Here is a 6,153-nt window from a genome sequence, read left to right on the forward strand (position 1 = left end):
TTGGCCGTCTTATTTCACATTGTCTTATTTAACTTATCAAATTGTTTGTAATGTATTAATTTAAGAGAAAATAATGATGTTTTTTTTTGAAGATAGAAAACAATGATGTTAATTTATTAATTATACTTATATTGTAGAATTAGTCATGAATGATTATTTTATACAAATTTTTATTTTTAATTATATATAAATTGATAGTTTTAATCTATAACTTATAGTTTTTGTTAACATTGACAATTTATTTTGAATTTTTAAATTATTAAAATATATTAGTTGTTCTGGTGTCGGTTAAAACAATTGTAACTCATACTATTATATATATATATTGATCTATTGCCCATCATAATTTAGATTGATCTATTGAGAAATATATGAGCCAATTTTCTTGGAATTTTCTATATTGATCTATGTTCTATAATTTATAATTCCAATACTAAATACAAGAATTGTTTATAATTCCAGGAATTTCCACACAAAGTTGTTGTGCATCACTTTCAAATTAAAATATATCTTTATTTTCTTGGAATTTTCTATATTTAGAGATTGACACAATTATTAATATGTTATACTTAAATTACTACTATTTATTCTTGAGCAAATAGTTAGGTATATGAAAAAAAAAAATATGATGACATTTTCATAATTATTATAAACTTTGATCATGTACCGAACAAGCTTGAGAGTACGTACATCCATGAATTGAATAACTAACTGTACACTCAAAATCAAAAAAGAGTTCACTCAAGTTAATTGCATTGATTTGTTATAGTGCAACAAACTTGTGTGCTTTCTTTTTATATCCTAAGTGCGCCATTAGTTACCGCGGATGAACCGTTAAGTTATTTCAATGCACTCCTAAAGTTCATAATAATTATGAAAATGTAACAAAAAAATTTCCATTAATTTCAACTATTGTCTCTTTGATCAATTTAGATATACAATTGAGATTATTCCACATTTTTTTAATATAAAAAGACATGTTATCACTGTGTGTGTTGTATTGTGTGAATAGTTAGTTTCCAAATTTTGGTTGAGTGGTCAAGCCACATTGTGTTGTCTACGTGAGTGCGCCACAGTGTTTAGTTGAGCATTTGGGATGCTTATTTGTTTATCCATCATCCTATTCACATCCCATGAACTCAGGTCCACCGTGCAAAGTAATTTCGTGTTTAAAATATACAATTTCTATACTGAATTTTCACAGTTTGAACTGTCAACATTTAGTATGTAAATTATGTATGTAAATTGTGAACATTCAATATGTAAATTATATATTTTGAATTCGGATTCACCTTGGGTCCACAGAATAATTTGCCGTTGAAAATTGGAATAAAGTTGTAATAGCGGATTCTTATTATATATGCGATCAATTTTCACCAATAACGATTCTACATATGATATTTTAATTTTCTTGTTTAGGAATAATTTGATCACATTTATTTTGAAATTAACGTAAATAACTATTTACATCAATTGCGTTCAAAAAAAAAAAAACTATTTACATCAATTTAAATTATATTCCATATATTCACCATATCCAACAAGAACAAAAGTATTTTGAGTGATTAAATCTATACAAAGATTGACCACATAAGAAAGTGGGTGGAGTTATACGTCGGTACAATACTCAATAATCATCATATTCTCATCTAGGTGATAACCAAACAATATTATTAAAGCTATTGCGCCATGTTGTGTATTGGGGCTTCCATTATCATGCATGTGCTATTTGACTTGCTAGTACAACGTTATTCTTCTGTTGATAATAATGTGGCACTTAGTATTAAAAAAAATGAAAAATATGTTGTAAGAGTATTTCCTAATTATACACCAAGCAACTGTTTCTAATTTATACTATTTAATTTTTGCAAACCTAATTAGAGCCAATAAAGGTAAACCCCTAACGTGAAATAAAAAATGTTGGTGTAATTGTTTGTTGAAATGAATGGTTCATATTATTTTGATTTTATGAAAAATTATGTCACAGGTCATAGTTATGCATTCTCGAAATATTTACTTTTATGAAAATTTTGATAATCTTGCATTAATATACGTTAGGATACAAAATGATATACTTTGATAAATTTTGAAACACTAATTTAAAAATATCCATTGGACATTGGACTATTCGTGCAATGCACGTGTAGTAACTAGTGGAGTATATAAAATTCAATTTGTAGCGTGAAATTCGAAAGTTATTCGCTTATTGGTTGTACAAAAATCAATCCTTAAACCATGGACCAGGGTTCACAATGCACTGTGAACCTTAGTGCATGTGTATGTGTTTTATATTGTGAGTTTTTGTATCTTATGTTATGAAATTTTGCATCAAGAGTATGAATTTTGTATTTGAAATAAATTAATAATTGTGCCTTATGTTGTGGATTTTTGTGTCTTATGTCTTATAAACACAAATTATGTACCTAAATCATATTTGAAAAACAAGTAAATACATAACATGTGTATGTATCTTGTCTTGTGATTTTTTGTGTCATGTATTATGAAATTTTTGTACTTTACGAGTATGAATTTTGCCTCTCATCGTTTAGATCCAAAGTTCATAATATGATGTGGACCAGTGATATAAATTGCCACAAAAATCGAATGGGAATAGTAGTGACCATCATCATCATATTGTAGGGTCTATACGAAGATTGTTGCAGAGAGATTGGATTTGTATTGTGAAAAGTGAAAACATATTCACAAGACAAATAATGTAGAGATTGGATGGGCTCAAAGTTTGAAGTCCAACATTTGAGATATTTAATATTTTGAGCTTCCCCTGGAAGGAATTCAACCACTGCTTTGTGAAAGTATTGTGAGGGTGACTTTTTCACGATTAATGTGACATTTTTTTTTTTTTGGCTTTCTTTCACTTTCTAAAAAATATAAAAAGTACCGACTTACTTATGGTTATAGGAAATTTAACGTATGAGGTAAATGTAATTTTGAATCCACTTTTATGATAAATATCTCACCGAATCACCGATTGACCTTAAATAAAATAAGATCATTTCCTCACAAGTAATTTAACTGTGGGGTTTTTAGTAAATAACTTATAGATGTTAGCTAATTGGATTAGTGGATTTGACTAGTTGATAGTATTAGTTGATTGTAGAAAGATGTTTGGTAAATTAGTTGTTAACTGATAGTTAATTACATATCAAATGACTCTCTCAAAAGTTTATTAAAAAAATTGCTTTGAGCAACTTTTTGAATTTTAATATTTTAGAGCAATAAAATGTTATAAAAAAACTAATTAATCAACATACTTATATTAGCTGTTTAACCAAGTCAAACAACTAATAATGGTCAAATAAATAAGTTAAAATTGTGATTTTAATTGCAAATCCTTATTGTGTTGAATCTCCCACCATTGATAAAGATGCTTTTATATCATTAAGCACGACTATTTGAGCGTAAGTAAATGCAAAAATTTATTTGTAATTATTACACTTTCTTCGTTGTGCAACTGAATGACCAATCATGAGTAATAGTTATTAAATTTTTTAAATTAAGCAAAAAATATATATGTGAAAATATATTAATAGTGCTTCTTTCTAAAAAAAGATTAATAGTACTTACATATATCTCGAACCACAAATAAAATTTTGTTTTGAGTCTTTTTTGTACATTTCTAGGACTATCTATTCCTCATAAGTATTTCTTTACGCCTGCTTTACATTATTATAAATAAATAAAATATTAGTAGCTAGCAAATTCTACAATACACACACACCCACACGATAATAAGTAAATTACATAGAATGGCTAATTTGAAAATCAAGAAAACTTACTTTGACAAACTCTTTAACTTCTTCACAAAATTCTAGTACGATAATAAAGTGTAATTAGATTTTGATGATGTAAAGTGTAAAAAGTAAGGGGTTGTTTACTAAAATGGAAAATTGAGAATTTTCAAGAAAAATAGAAAATTGGAGAAGTGGAAGAATGGAAAATGAAAAAATTGTTTACTAAAATAATCTCTCAAATGGGCTATCTCTTCTCCATTTTCTATCTTCTAGTATAAATTTGGAGAATCCCATTTTAGACTCTTTTTTTTTTTTTTTTTTTTTTTGGGAAAAGGGGAGGGTAATACCCGATACAATCATTGGCTTTTCCTAATGAAAGCCCTCCCATTTTAGACTTCTTTGAAATGGAAGAATGGAGAAAATGTGGGTGAACAATGCTTCTAGTGTGGGAGGTTGATTGTTCAAACCCTACTAGGCGCGCGCTATTATTATTATTATTAGGTAAACATGTGTGTGAGACGGTCTCACGAGTCTCAATCCATGAGACGGGTTGGATCTTTGATTAATGAATTACCATTTTCCCTTTTAATTACTATTATTTACTTATTATTATTTTTTGAAAACTTATTATTATTTTTTGAAAACTTACGTAGTAGTATTATTATTATTATTATTATTATTATTAGGTAAACATGTGTGTGAGACGATCTCACGAGCGAGTCTCAATCCATGGTTGGACCTTTGATTAATGAATCGAATATTTGACCTTATTAATCAAAGATTCGATCCGTCTAACAAATTGAGACCCGTGAGATGGTCTCACACAAGTTTTTGTCTTATTATTAATTATTTTATTATTATTATTTCATACCTTTATCGTTTTTTCCTTTAATTACTATTATTACTTATTATTATTATTGTTATTATTTATTATGTACTCAAACTATGTACTAAAACGATTGAAATAGTTGTAATTTATTTTGTAATATGTTTTATCGACTTTTGTTACCTTTTGTACATTTAGTATTAGTGTACTAAATTTTTATTTAAAAATTAAATTTGTAAAATGAAATCAGAAAATTGGAGAAATGGAAAACTAGAGAAATGGAGAAGGAAAACTAGATAAATGGAGAAATGGAAAACTAGAAACAGAAAAACAGAGAAATGGAGTAAACGACCCCTCAATTTTTTCATAGATTTATCCCAAAAAGGAATTGACAATAACAACTTGGGAAAAAAACACTTTTGGTCCCCCAATTAGTATCACATTTGAAATGTTATCCATATTTTTCATTGAGCAAATTTGGTCCCTCAATTATTGAGACGGTTGTTAATTTAGTCATTCTGTTAGGTTATTCCAATTAACACCGTTTATACCATGGGCAAATTTGGAATTTCACAATTGAAAATGCACTTTTGGTCCCTCACCATCCCAAGATTGAGCTTTCGCAGGAAGATTAAGCCAAAGGAATGTCTGCTGGTGTATGCTTCACCCCCCGCAAAAATTCAGGAAATTACTGGCCCGAGCTTCAGGTAAACCGCGATTCCATTGTTCTGAACCAAGAATTTCTTCAACCTTAGATATGGAGACAACAAGTATATAAAATCCTACACCACAGGACTACCAACCTGCAAGCATCTATCCCAAACTTTGCAGATAAAGTAGGATTTGCTTCTTGCAATTTGGTATAACAAAACCTTTGTGCCCAGATAATGAATTCGCCTTATGAGAGAGAATGGTGACGTGAAACTGTCATGCATAAAGTTAAGTCAACTTGGGTAATTACACAAAAAATTTTATTTTGTTGACGAATCTTTTCCCATGCGAGAAGTTGCCTATCCCAATCACGCTCGTTGGCATCGGGTGAACAACATTGTGATGTCATGGTCCTCAATTCAATACACTCGTCACTGTCTAACATAGTCCTATATGTCACCGATGCTGCCTCTGCTTGGACAGATTTACAGGAGCGCCATAATCATTTGAGTGCACTTTGGTAGGTCGTTGGGACGAATTAAACCTGTTGGATCCTCCACCTAAATGTTCACACTCTGCTTGCCATGAATATATTGAATAAATAGAGTATTGCCGAAATTGCATCAGTTGGCTAATTCGGTTAATCAATATTTTTTTTAACCAAAATAACACTTAACCAAAATTATAAACTCTTTAACCATTAACCGAATCGGAGTGTTTCAGTTAAAAAATTGTTAATCAAAATTTTTCGGTTAGGTCGGTTAATCGAACTTTTATCGTCACGGTTATGTTATAAACAACTATTGAAATACATTCCGCTACTTATCTATTTCACCAATCTTGAACAAGCAGGTACGACTCTCTATATTAAAAGCAAAAAAAAAAAAAAAAAAAAAAAAAAAAAAAAAAAAAAAAAAAAAAAAA

This window comes from Ipomoea triloba, chromosome 5, assembly GCF_003576645.1.
Source record: "Ipomoea triloba cultivar NCNSP0323 chromosome 5, ASM357664v1".
In the NCBI taxonomy this organism is placed as follows: Eukaryota; Viridiplantae; Streptophyta; class Magnoliopsida; order Solanales; family Convolvulaceae; genus Ipomoea; species Ipomoea triloba.